This window comes from Parasteatoda tepidariorum, chromosome 3, assembly GCF_043381705.1.
Source record: "Parasteatoda tepidariorum isolate YZ-2023 chromosome 3, CAS_Ptep_4.0, whole genome shotgun sequence".
In the NCBI taxonomy this organism is placed as follows: Eukaryota; Metazoa; Arthropoda; class Arachnida; order Araneae; family Theridiidae; genus Parasteatoda; species Parasteatoda tepidariorum.
Window position 1 is genome coordinate 88497213 of NC_092206.1, and position 15154 is coordinate 88512366.

The 15154-nt window shown below is 31.5% G+C and overlaps 1 long non-coding RNA gene across 1 annotated transcript in view; it reads right to left on the reverse strand.

Annotated features, from left to right (window-relative positions):
• The window catches only part of LOC139425322 (uncharacterized), a 30633-nt gene extending 18188 nt beyond the window's left edge, over window positions 1-12445 (reverse strand). The window contains exon 1 of the long non-coding RNA XR_011636511.1: window positions 12364-12445. This is a non-coding gene — a long non-coding RNA (uncharacterized lncRNA). The remainder of the gene's footprint in view (window positions 1-12363) is intronic.
• Between the last annotated feature and the right edge of the window lie 2709 nt (window positions 12446-15154).

The following is a 15154-nucleotide window of genomic DNA, read 5'->3' on the forward strand; positions in this document are numbered from 1 at the left end:
AATAAAAGGAATTTTCAAGTCCATCGCCTTAACCACTCGGCCACGACTGCTCGTTTATCTTAAAGATTTCATTTTTTCAGAGCGCCTCATTTACGGAACACAATGTTTGATTACTTTTTCAGCAGCTGCGCGATAATTTATCCATGACTGTTTATATAATAAAATTTAGTCTTATCTATAACACCACGTTTCACCTAAGTGTTGAAAACAAAATATTATAGATCCTGTATCATCATGTACACTTAACATTATCTTTCTTAAAAGTACCGCGTACAAAGTCTAGGTAGAGAATAAGAATAAGAACATTATTGATTTATGTTTGATTTTTTTTTCCTGAAAAATTATGACATTTAAACTGTCTAGTTCTCTAATTATTATCTTTGTAGTAGTATTTTAAAATTGATTTTTTTTAAAGTTGAGAAATAACTTATAAAAATATAAGTTAAATATAGTTACTTATAAATTTAAAACATTGAGTTGCTTATCTTTACTCAATATTTGTATAATTGTACTAATTAGATTTGTTTTATGAAGAAAACTAAAAAAATAACAAATTAATAAATTTAATTTAATTTCATAACGGCGTCGAACTCGGCAGTTTTGCTATTTTGAGCCCAACCCGAAAGACAAGTGAACTCCCGGATGAAGCATCGAGACAAACCGGCCTTTGTGAAGGACTTTTTAATGAAACTAACTCGTATTTACGAAGCATGGAGAGGAAACATACGAAAACCTCCCATTGGTAAGCCAGACAGCATGGGGAATCCAACCCATGCTCCGTCTACCACTGGGGATATTTTACGTCAGCACTGCAAGCCGGGAGCAGAATTCGTATCAGATTCGAACCTAAACTTGGGAGGCGAACGCTCTATACCCTGAGCCACTTCCATAGAGTAAATTATTAAATTCTGTCAGCAGTTCCTATTAAACATTTACAAAAAAAAAGAAAAATTNAAAAAAAAAAAAAAAAAAAAAGAAACTTTTATGTTTTCAATAACATTGATGAATGACGTTTAGGCAGAGGCAACTAGAAATTAGTAATTAGAATTCGAGTCTTAGAAATTAGCGTAAAGTATTTTTCGAAAGTTGAAAAGCTTTTGACAATATAGTAATAAACCATATTTTTACCGAAGGGAGCATTTTTACATAAAGCTACACCTTAGCATTATTTCCAGGTAGGTTGTATATAAGTTACTGGCCACTGTTCTAAACACAAACGTCTACACGAGAGCTGTGATGGTTTTTATCAAATACGTTTTCTTAATAAATTTGAAAATGTGACTTTATCATAGTATTGCCCCAAGCTTCTCAATTAATAATAAAAGGAATCAACATTTTTTAAAATAAATTTTACAGAAAATTGAAGTTTAACAATATCATGCGTTGCATACAGAAAAAAAATTGTTAACAGGCATCCTGAGACTATATATGTATTAATCTCTAAAATTCTTATTTATTATTTAATGTAAACCGATGCTTCCGTGTCTAAGCTTTCTAATAGCCTGTTTTATCCTATTAAAACGGTAATTTAATTTTTTCCTCGTGTTCTGTAAGGGGGTGGTCTTATCTTTATAAACCGAGCCTGCATCCAATAAATTAAGAGTACCCCGCTCTTTTATGTTGGAACGAAAACTTCACGCCTCTTAAATAACGTCTGCGTTGTATTTAAAGAAGAAAAAGGCGATTAAAAAAAATTACGAATCGTCTGTAATACGTTAAGGGTCTTTTTAGAAAGATTTTTTCTTGTAAATTCAAGGTAGACAAGATTACAGAAGTTACACTCATTTAAGGGGAGGGAAAATAAGAAATTTTTTTTTTAACAATATCTATTCCAACCGGATACCATGAAAAAGAAGAAGAAAAAAAGAAGTAAAAAAAAAAGAAAAGAATGGCCCACCCACAATGTGAGATGCAACCGTAGATCTAATTTCAGAAACTAAGTTGAAAAGACAATATCATAATATAATCTATACTCTCTTCTAAAATTCTCTTTAAAATCGTGAACCTCGTTCCATGTGATAACAATTGCTACTAAATTCAACAATTATGGATTATTTTTTGTTTGGTTCTACGATTTTGTTACGTACGATTTTGTCGTTTTAAACGAAACTAAGTGTTATACATTTTTTGAAACTCTTTTTTTTTTTTTTTTTCTATCTAGTGCACTTTACAATGAGGAAAAATGTTAAATACTTTCAAAATAAATAAATATAGATTTAATGAGCATTTTCGATTAAATTTGAATTACTATGATCTACGATAAATAAACATCGAGCAACAGCGGCCGGATTATTGATTGCCTCATTCTGCATAATAGTTCGAAAGCTGATTAAATTTGCGGAAAGAAAAATTACGTCATTTTTTTATTATTCAGTTTAAAAACTATCTTTAAATAGATAAGCTATAAACTTTAATCAAAGCAACAAAAGAAATAAACCTAACTTTACAAAAAAAAGACTAAGCTTTAACTTTCTACTGCCGTATGATAGGAATACCACGTGGTTTCGACCCTGGATGACGTGGACATCGCCTAAGCTGGTACCCTTCCTCCAAACTTCAACAACCAAGGAAATGATTTTCATCTGAGACAGATGTAACATGCAGTGTATACACGGCTGTAATATCGTCTGCGGCCAGGATAGTACTCATTACCCGCAGATCTCAAACCAGCTGTGTTAGCAACGCCTTAACAGACTGCGTCACAGGAGCGCTCAGAGGTTACAGCATCGGCCTTAGGTCCAGGGTTCGCACCTCAAAGTCGTTTAGACTTACCGAGTACATGCGATATACTTGCTCGTAAAATCTGTGGAATCGAAAGTAGCAGAAGTATCGTGGATAAAAAAAATTTCCATCTCTTTTAGATCTAAGTCTAAAATGTGGAAATGGCATCACGAATAACTGACGCTGCCATCTATGAGAGGTATTCTGAATTCACTTTCACCCTAGCGGTTCTTTCGTGTCAAACGAAAGGCGCTCCTTCCTGACTTAATTCCCAAGACGAGCTTGGCTTGTCCAAGTCAAAAACAACAACTCGTATCGTATAAAACGATAAAATAAAATTACGACCTAAGTCCAGTTAAGATTTTTACATTTATACGGTTAATGTTATTGTGAGAAATTTAACTTTTTTTTCTTTCTCTCAATGTGTCATATCCCCATGTCGGACTGTTGCCGCTTCCTTTGATAGTGGTCTAAATATACATCTAAATTCGATAGTTATTATTTTTTAAACCATTTGAATTTTTTTTATTTTTTCTGAATTATGAGCAAGATAAAAAAAAATGTAAAATAGAAACAAAATCAAAATAGCTCTATTAAGTTCTTGATGCTCCCCAACTTAAGAGATATAGCACTCGATTCTGATACCGAAGTTTGAATTTCAGCAGAGACAAATGTACGATATTTTTAAAATCGGTCAATGTTTATGTTATGCAGATTTTTTCAAAACGCCGTTGTTTTGANGTACCCTTCCTCCAAACTTCAACAACCAAGGAAATGATTTTCATCTGAGACAGATGTAGCGTAATATCGTCTGCAGCCAGGATAGTACTCACTACCCTCAGATCTCAAACCAGCTGTGTTCGCAACAGACTGCGCCACAGGAGCGCTCAGTGGTTAGAGAATTGGCCTTAGGTCCAGGGTTCGCTCCTCGAAGTCGTTTTAGACTTGCTCGTAAAATCTGTGTAATCAAAAGTAGCAAAAGTATCGTGAATACAAATTTCCGTCTCTTTTAGATCTATGTCTAAAATGTGGGAGCGGCATCAGGATCACGAAGTGATGCTGCTATCCATGCGAGGGATTCTGAATTCACTTTCACCCTAGTGGTTCTTTCGTGTCAAACGAACGGCGCTCCTTCCTGACTTAATTCCCAAGGCGAGCTTGGCTTGTCCAAGTCAAAAACAACAACAACTCGCATCGTATTAAACGATAAAATAAAATTACGACCTAAGTCCAATTAAGATTTATATATTTATTCGGTTAATAGAGAAATTTAACTTTTTTTCCTCAATGCGTCATATCCCCATGTTGGACTGTTGCCGCTTCCTCTGATAGTGGTCTAAATATACATCTAAATTCGATAGTTATTATTTTTTTAACCATTTGAATTTTTTATATTTTTTTCTGAATTATGAGCAAGATAAATATTAAAAAAAATGTAAAATAGAAACAAAATATTTAGCAAAATAGCTCTATTAAATTCGTGATGCTCCCCAACTTAAGAGATATAGCACTCGATTCTGATACCGAAGTTTGAATTTCAGCAGAGACAAATGTACGATATTTTTAAAATCGGTCTTAATGTTTGTTTTATACAAATTTTTTCAAAACGTCGTTGTTTTGAGCACTAACGCGTACAAAAAAGAATATTAGCGCATGTTTTTTTTTTTCAAATATTATATTACTATTATTTATTACTATATTATATTTTTTTATATTGTATTTATAATATTATATTACTACATTTAATAAATCAAAGTCATTAATCCTCAAAAAATGGATTATTAACTTTAAAAAAATGTAACCAGTTGATAGAGCGATATTTATAATTTGAAATTTATTACTTCGAATTTAAAAGAAATAATTATATAAAAAAAATCTTGTTTGTTTTTAAAAACGTTTTCAACTCTTTAGAAAACCACTATTAAAATAATTACGAAATATGGCTAATTTTGGTTCGATACTTCTCTGAGGAACTAAGTCAATTTAAACAAGAACAGCATTGTATAATTTCTGTTTTGCTACGTATGGCGACATTTATACTTTTTCTTACGTAAAGCACCTCTCGTTACACTCTATCACCCCCTCCTGTCTCGCTGTTTACTCGTATTTTTGAAAGATGAAACTGAAACGGCGTCCAGGTATGTAATTAAACCCGGGGTTCAGAGTCCGGCAACAGGGGTGGATGGTCCAGTGCATCGCTCTTTCCCTCTTCATTGGGCGGACATTGGACCCACTATTCGTTTCCTTGTCAGAAGGAAAAACCGCTTATTCACTCTATGGATTCATACTCTTTTTTTGACCTTTTCTAATAAGTACATTAATGCCATCAATGACCTGTTGGCCATGACTTGGCTGTTTCGAACATTTTTTTCTTTTCTTACCATGGTTCGCATTCGTGTTTGTGTGCAGATTTTGCAATCAAAATTCAGACCACTTTCTGATTAGTTGCAGTGCTCACATTTAATTTGAAGCACCTTACAAGGTGAATACAAGTTTTAATTGATTCCTGAACCTGTTACGAGAATAATTTAGAGCCATTTTTTTATATCGCCGATTGAAATTTTCGTTACTTTCTTGCTAACTATAGGGTTCAAATTTCAATCGGCGCTCTGTACCAGACGAATAGAAGTTTCGATCGTTTTCTGATCGCTTCAAACAGAATTTACCGGCATTTTATCTCTGATTGATATTTCCTCAGCTTTCCAACTAGTTCAAGTGCTCAAGTTTCAATTGGGGTAAGCGGCGTAGTGTTAACGTAGGTTTCAGGAGGTTATCGGTTTTATCTCCTTCTGATACATATATTCATTCTAAATGTTTTAATTACAAAAAAAAAAAAAAAAAAAAAAAATTATGAAAACTTTTTTATAACTACATCCAATTTACCGTACAATGTTCATTAATCAATCCATGCTCAATATGGGAGGAGGTTTTGATCCCCAAGCCCTCCCCAAAGTTACGCCACTGATTGGAGCTCTGTACTGTACGAATAGAGAATACTAGAAGCAGAATTTATCGCCAATCGAAATTTCCAGCATGTACTAGCTAGCTAAAGTGCTCAAATTTCAATCGGAGCTCTTAGACTGAGGAAGTATAAGTTTCAATCATTTATTGACCGCTACAGGTGGAATTTATCCCCATTGAATATTCTCACCTCTTTTCTCCTAACTAGAGACCTCAAATTTCAATGCGAGAGCTCTCTGAGCAAGATGAATTGCATGTTTTAAACATTCTTGACCGCTACTAGTAGAATTTAAGCCAAGCAAACCTTTTTCGAACTAGCTTGATAGCTGGCTGGCTTGATTGTATTTTAACCGTTGCTTAAATTTCACTGTAATAAAGGTTTCGGGGCCGGAAGAAGCGAAGTTTACAGAAATTTTCTAACAATCAAAATGTTTACTTTATTTCCACGATTTCAAGTAGCTTGAATGTTAAACTTATAGGTGCAAGAGAAAATTGAAAGTCTCAGTAAGTGTTTTTCTTTACAGTGTTAGTATGTCAAATAAGTTTTAACTTTTTAATGTAAATTTTCCCCTCTACCTCTGATACTTATTGCGCTAATAAAGAATTATTTGAAGTCAATTTAAAAGAAGTCTAGAATAAGATAATTTTCTAAGAATAAAATTTTTCGATAGAACATATTTAACCCGTTGTATAGAACGTTTCTTCCTTTCATTTTCAACAGTACATGTGCATTTTTTTTTTTTTTTTTTTGATTACTTGTTTGCGAATATCAAGTGATAGCTATTAATACGTAAGAAACAACAGATTTAAACTGTTGGCAGAAAGTGACACCAAACCATAAAGGGTTGTAACTGACGTTTACCCTTGCTTTAGTCAGAAAATTCTGAAAATAAATTTTCCAAAAGAAAATACCATAAACAATGGTCACGCCATCGTAAAAGACAATACTGTTTCGCGAAGCATATATTCTAGGCGTAAAAATATTCTAAGGTATTGCGTTTTACGTTTGATATTTTCCGAAAAACAAACCTTGCAGACGATTATTATTTCCGAACTCAATTTCCTCATCCTTTACACAACACGCGCCACCTTTCTCAGAAACTGCGTTTCTGGAATTCTAACATCTCTCTATTTATAAAATCTCATGCGATAATAAAAAGTGAAGTCGCACTTATCTCTGCCCGAGTAAAGAAAACAAACATAATGAATCGTTTGCAAATAATAATAATCATAAAGACCAGAGGAAATAAAATTTTCGCCAACATTCTGTTTTCAGTATTCGAGAATTGAAAGAATAAAAAAGAATCATCAGAAGAGGGAACTTTTTAATGTGCCCTTGGCCGAGTGCAATCACCACTCTGCGGGTACGGGTACCGTTAAGGCAATGCTCTCGAAGAACTACGCAGAAAGAGCAGACGACTCTGACCTTGCCCAGACTTTTCCCCCCTCCACTGACGCAGTGGCGTAGGCGAGTGTGAGAGATGATGGGAGAAAGCGCAACATCTCAGAGCTCTCAAACGATAGTTTCGGTTTCGTTCTTCTGTGGAACGCATGACGCTTGCACATGTTGCGTGTGCTGTATGTAAACATTCGGCATGTTCAGGATACAAAATAAGATTAAAGAGATGTAATTTTTCTTAGTCACCTGATCAAATGTATAGGTGCTGTAATCGACTATTGCTTTGTTGAAAGAAATGCTGACATTTTTATTCTTTTACCACAAAATTCTTGATTATTTTGTGGAAATTTTAAAGCAGTCTTCTAAAGTTTAATGTTTTTTTTTCTTCATGCAAACAGGAGCTTAAGTTTTCTCTATTGTTTCTTCACTATGTGTCGCCAGTTTGTACAAATTGAACAAATTCAAGATCACTTTAATATAAGATATTAAACGAATTCGAACATGGATCACAGCGTACAAATTATTTTGAGTTTACTAGGTTACTTTTGCGGTTTTCATATTTTGAATATTAATATGTGTAATATTGAAATAAAAATGTCTAAAGAAACATCATTTTTTAATAAAATTTAAAATTACAAAATATTCACCTAAGTTGTGTCGATTAAGAAGTAAATATCAGGCATATTTCTTATATAACTACCCCTTACCATTAAAAGGGTTGATTAATATATTGATGTATCGCGAAAATCAAGATTTTTTATATCAAGATAACGGTATTTTTTGGATATATTCTCTCACGATATTATTGTGTCTTATGAAAGAAATCGAATGTATGATAAATTATCATCAATAATCGTTGTCATCATTGACATTGATATAATATAATGAGTGATATCATCAGCAATGTTTATATCGATAGAGAATAAAGAATGTAACTCGTTTGGCAAAACTAATATTATATTTTTATAATTAATCGCAGAACTTTCAAAATTATAAGTAGTAATAGAAATGTTGATAAAACGTTTTTTAAAATGGTTTTTTGTTCAATTGGGTTACAAAAATATTGTTCTTTGTTTAAATAATGTAAATTAGTTAAAATAAAAACATCGTGGCATATCCTGAAATACCGATATTTTCTGATGATATATCGCGATATAACTTGAAACATCGATTTTGTTTTTGACGCAATATCACGATATTACAATTCTAATGTAACCCAGCTTTAATTATCCCATCTGTGCACGATGCAGCAAATTGTGTGATGGAGTGTGCGTGAAAATAAAAAAAAATTAAAAACCACTCTTTTGTAAAATATCGCCTCATTAAATGGACCATTCGAGTGAATCTGTCTTTTTTTCTTTTATTACTATTATTATTAAAATCTCGCAAAAAAAATATTTTTTTTAAAGCTCCTTTTTCGTAAAATTTTAGGAAAAAAAAAAAAACTCAAGGATTTTTTTTCTTGTCTTAGAAAGAGAATAGCGATTAGCATTTTCTGTGAATTCATTAGAAATTCAGGTTAAAAGTTCAATTTAAGGATTTCTCAGTTTATATAATCGCTTTATTTTATAATCTTCGACAAACATGATAGAACTAGAAATTTTGCATGTTATGTATTCCGATTTTTTTTAAAATTTTAATTTATAGTTGTCAACCAAAAAATATATTTAAAGCAAGGGTACTAGAACAAGGATGCTAGGTTTTGTTTTTACTGGAACAAAAAATGGCAAAATAATTAAGGTCACTTTTGACGCTGGTTTAATGCAGATATGCGCATAGTTTTTAGTTTTACCACAAGGTGGCAGCACTCTAGGGGGTCTAAAGCAATCCATGTGGTTTTACGAGGTACCATCCGAGTACAAAGTAGGTTGCACTTATAATGTCCTGCACTGTCTTTGTGGCTACCAACTTTCATGTTCACCGAGCAGAAAGTTGGCCCTCCTGAATCAAGTGCGTAATTATATTTGTGTAACAGAGTTTTATGAGATTTTTATTGAATGTTTTAGTTGCAAATCGCCTTTAAAATTATTCTAAGCAAAATGTATTTTAGTGTGCAAATTAGGTTAATACAAGGGTTGATTGGGTGCACTACTGACTTACAACTTTTAAAACACTTATGTTCCTGACATCCGTATAAAAACAGTTCGATCTCAAATTTCGGTATAGGTTAATTCTTATAATTTTCAATAAATGCAAAATGTAGATGGCGTTTTCAAGATAAATGACAACAATCTCGAACTCTTGACCTGCTCTACTTCCGGTTAGAAACTATATAGCTGCTTATTCTGCGAGGTGATATTCTCAAACTGATAGTTTTGTTTTTAATAAAGGAAATAAATTACGTAACTTCTGAGCTCAAATCTGCAGTATTTCATATGATATTAAATTCTGGTGAGTTTGAAGTAAAAATTTGTTTTAGTTATTTATAAATGTATTGTTAAAAAAGGTGGGCATAGTTGCCAGATTTAGAAAAAACTCGCTTTTTCGGCAGTCCCGATTTGGCCTCTTTTTACTTGTTTATTACTGTTTGTTATTGTTGCAAGCTGTGCACCATCACATGTTAAGTGTTAGCATATTGTTCGAGCAACTGGATAAAGTTCATTTCACAAATTATCAGTTGGGTTTAAATTTCGAAGTTGATATAGTGTTGACATGGCTAGAAGTGTTTTATAAAGATTTTTTTTTTCAAACGACGATTCTTACGTCTTGAAATGACGAGTCTTCAAATGACAATTCTTTTTTTAAACATAAACAATAAATATCAAGTAACAAATACACGTATACAAGAAATACTACTCAAGAGACTCTCAAAACACAATGATCACGTTGTGTGCCAAATGGCTTCAACATACACCGGAAACAGTAACCCGAAAGTATAGACAGTAACGCTGTTTTTCGAAGCTCTGTCGCCAAGGAAAATAAAAAAGCCATAGTTTAAGTGCCTTTCACTAGAAGCAATGCAATGATTTTAAACTATATACATATAATCTTGTTGTGACGAATTATCTGAGCTTTAGAACAGACAAATAACTTATACATATTAAAAATTATTTAACTTTTTTTTAAATTAATTTTTAAAAATCGCCAATTTGGCGACATTTTTCCATCCGAATGAAAATTATCAAAATCACTGCCTTATTCTCAGCTTTTACAAATTTTTATGACCTAAGGTAATGCAGCATAGGAGAAAGTTTGTAAATATTAAAAGAAATCAGCCCACAAAAGCTTTTTTTTTCTTATTTTTACAAAGCAGTGGATTTTCTCCTTATTGACGTTTTGCGCCATTTTCATAATAAGTAGACAGCGCTGGTTTTAGATAGGCAAAACTTCGCCTAATAGTCATGAGTAACAGTTGCAAACTCACAGCAGTTACAAAAATAGCATATTATTAGTAGAAAACAAGGCAAAGTTGTATAATATATTGCATACAATAAATGTTTTTAGAATGAAAACAAGACACTAAATATCGAACGAAAACACAAATTCATAAATATACCATCTATGTCTTAAATTGTGGGAGGAGGGCTTTCATATAATTCTAATTATTAAAAGTCATATATACCCAATCTTTACCGCAGCTAATAAAACCCATGTAGTTTCAAGGAAATGAAAAAAAATAATTTTTTTTTAATTCTAAAATATACATTTCTCGAAAAACGTTTGGAGTTGAAATTTAATCAATAGCTCTAAGAATAGATATTACCTTTGTCAAATATTTATTTACTGTCTGAAACAGATGTGCTTGATTCTAGAAATTCAGTGTCTATGAAGTGAAAAAACGTAATGAAACGGGGGAACATGTTTACCCCGCCGTGTTTTGTCTGTAATCATACGTGCTAGACTAGATATCAAATGAATCACAGCAGTTTTTTTTTTCCTGCTGTCTGTTTTAAAACGTGTTCTTTTTTTTATATTTTGCTTTTAAGGTTAATACACTTCTTAAATTATTTTTAAAAAATAAGATTTAATATTGGTCATTTTTTAGTCGCAATTTGATTTTTTATTTCATTTTTGAATGTTCATTATGATATAATTTTGTCTCAAATATGAATACTTAAATAGCACGTTCATTTCATAAATAAATAAATGTGATTCGAAATACAATTTAAAGAAATTTGTTTCGTTTTTTTTAAGCAATTTAAATGCATTTTTTTAAAGCTATAAAAATTTTTTTTTTTTTGCTGTTAAGTTCGATTATTTCAATGGGGAAGTTTAACTCAGAGATTTTATCCGAGACTTTTCATTCGAACATTAAATCGCACACGATTTTATTTTATTGAAAAAAAAATGTGTAAAAAATGAAAAGTGTTTTTTTACTTCTTCTTTAATTAAAAAAAATATTTTAAAGAATAATGTTTTGTTTTTTTTTAAAATTTTTTTTATTTGCAGACCAGCTAAATAAAGTTAATTAAAACTTCAAATCACGATCTTTTAGCTGCTATACCTTTTGTCATTAATTCAGAAAATTTTAAACTAGTGCCTAATTTTATTATTTTTTTCATTTTTATAGTTTGTCTATAGTCATCTCAAATGTTCGTACTTGTAATAATATTTTAAACTTTCAAATAAATAAATAAACAATACCAAATAAAAAAAATCGATTGAACAAACCAGGTAAAATGCATTGATACTATGTACTCTGATTCCGTACCATCTGAATTCAATTACTTTTAATTCAGGTAATTTTAAACAAGCTCTTGATTTTAAAATTCTTCAAAAAAGTGCGTGTTTAATAATTACCAACGAAAAAAAAATTTAACAATTTTCCTGATTTCTTTCTTTTTCTGCTTAATTCTTTTGCATGCAAAATAATTTTTACTAAGAAAGTAAAAGATGAAGATAATTGAGGAAATAAAAAATTAGGATTTACAAAAGATTTAATTAAAATATTCAATTACGAAATTTTTTTTAGTATCAGCAATATTTACCTTAGGAACGTCGACATAAAATAATTTAAGTCGAGCAAAATCAAAATTTGATGCAAGTAGTTCCAACTTTTATTTAATTTATAAATCTTTATCATGACGCCATTTTACCTGAAATTATTAACGTTGTTGATAACGTTAATTTATTTTTTTAGAAAAAAAAGTGTGTATAATAATTACAATTATAAAAATTTGAATTTTTTTCCTCGTAAGTTTTTTTTTGTGGAATTTAAACAGTTATTTTCGTTGAGGAATTTGAAGACAAACACAATTTGAATAACAATAAACATTTAGTTGACAATTTAATTTAACAAAAATATTACATTGCGAAGATTTCACCTTAGTAACAATATTTACCTTAGCAACGTTGAAATATAATGATTTATACCTGTGGTGTTTTACTTTTAATAACGAAAATGTATTAACATATCGAAGCAGTTTTAGTAATTATATAAATAATTGCGATTGGAAAAAATAACAATTCAAACAAACCACGCCCCTTAACCATTATAAAGAAGAGGAATTTAATTTGTTATGGCACGTGTAAGCTATAATTCAAATATTTAATACTTTACAAGAAAATTTTATAAATTAGTCATTCTACCCAAACAATGGAAAACATGAAATTGTGTTAGCTGTATTATTATTACTTTCTAAAACTGTTTTAAGCTTCAAGAGCGTAATTACATTAGAAATAAAATACATGTACGCTTTAGAGAATTGTACAATAGCTATGAAATAATTATTGTCTTTATTAATTCAAGTTTTTATTTGGATAATCAAAGACTATAATATTTAGATTGTAATATTTGAACAAACCTTGCTATTTTCCCAGAATGTAAATTCAAAAGGAATGAAAACAAGGAGAGGGGGCATAAATGAATAAAACAGCTGTTATATTTAAAAATATATATATAAATTTCAATTATTAATTATTAAAACTTAGATTATTTTCTGAATTTCAATTTTAATTTCATGACAGAAGTATGAGTTATAAGAATGCGTTGTTTTCAATTACGCTGTAAAAATGGATACTCAAATATCACAAAACTTCTTTTGTTTTTGACGAAATAGTTTCTTGATGTATGCTCCGTGTTAAAATTTCGTCAAAACGACTAAATAACTATCGCCACTTCTTCGGGGAAACGAATTTCGTCATAATTAAAGAAATATTTCGTCATTCGATTTTCCAAAAAAAAAACCCCAAAGTGCATAATGTATTTACCGGCCCCATCCATGACCAAGAATTCGACTTCTGCCACAACCACACGTCACACCCGTTTATAGAGTGGATATATAGGGTGCTCATACATCTATTAATTCATCCACAGATCGTAATTTTGGCCTGAACCAGGGAACGATCATTCTCCGATTCAACACCGCCAGAGGTATAATTTGTTACGGGAACATGGAGGACTTTGTGATCTGCCGGATTTTACATGCAAAAGTCTCCATTTACTAAGCGGGAAATCTTCGGCCGGCTGGATTCAAACTGCCAACCGGGCTATCCCGGACAGGGATGATGAATAAGTATTATTAATAAATACTTTTAAATAAAGCATATAGGACTTACTTACACGCAAATACCATTGTAACTTTTATTAATATTTTTGTCAAATGTTTTGTTAATTTTTTTGATAAGTGAGACTCATTTTTTCCCATCATTTATAAAATGCAAAAAGAGGTGAAGATTTCGTGTCGTGAAGGCGAACGAAGAACCCGTCGAAGGCAGCTAGCAACCAATCTGACCATAAAATATATTTCTATATAGATAAAATTGCCAATCAAGATATTTTGGCGATTGCAATACCATTAGGCAACTATTTCAAAATTGCAATAAGTGGGATGGACAACCGTAAAGAATAAACAAAATTCCTGCGCAGCCATCATTAAAAGTCGAACTCATCAATTACTCAGCCAATTTGTTGTGGAAAGTGTCAATTTAGGCGACAAAACAAAACAGAACATGTCATCGTATTAACTTTTTCTTCTTCTTTTTGCCGAAGCATCAGGATTAATGAAAAAAAATTTCTAATTGAAAGGTCACGAGACTAACCTTAAAATTCTTGAGACACACTTTAGGTAATTAAAAGCGGATTATCTAAAAGTCCAACCCGGGACGGTATTTCATCTAACAAGATGTCCTGCTTCTTCGCACGGTTCACAGTTAACTTGTCTTTTTAATTTACTAAAGGTGTCAGCCTAGTGACAGTTTCAAGATGAACTGATGATCAGTGTTGCCAGAACTTAAGATTAAAAAGTAGCGAATGGGAGCTCCAAAAGTAGCGGATTCGAACATTTTGTAGCCCAAAAATAAATCATATATATAGCACTAATTTATTTGGCTATATTTCTGTAAAACAGCGCCGTTTGCCAGAAAACACTAAAATTATAATAACATTGACTAGCTCGTTTTTTTCCAGCTTTTTTATGAGTAAAAATCAGTCGGAACTGTCTTCGATATTTTAATGTTGGTGCGGTCTTCGACCTCAGCTCGCTTCGTTCCCCAACCTCAAGAACCTTAATTACTCGCACATAAAAATGTTCTCACTAGCTAATTTTTTTTTAATAAAAATTATCTCGCGTTTCGAGGAAATTAAAAATAAGACCTAACTAGGACCCAATCTCCAACAAGAAATTCAGAAAAGTTCAACTTCATGGGCCTACATCTGTGTGTATTTAAAAATAAAAGGCAAAAAATCTTTTTTTGATAAGCAAAATAATTTATTTAATCATTTCTGCTCTGAAGTTCGAAACAATACAAAGTACAAACATTCAGCTCGCAGATGAGAAATATGACTTTGCTTTTCTTTGTAACAGCATCAATAATTGTTTCAAACTCGATTGAGAATAGTTTTGATAGTAATTTAGTGAACAAATGAATATTTTGATTTGGACCACGTATGAAACAGTATTTTAAAGCGTCTACGAAGCAACAAATATTTTTAACNTCGTCAGGGATATGTTTCCCTGGCCGTCGTCATTGTGCAGCTCTAGCGCGACGCAAATAAAGCACCTACCTAACTACTTAAACTGCAATAAAGTTAGATTTTAAGAAATCTATAAACTGAGAAACGTGTAGTTCTAAATGACCTGCTCAAAGTCACAAATCATGCCGTTTTATTGCTTTACAGTTTTGAGGAAAATT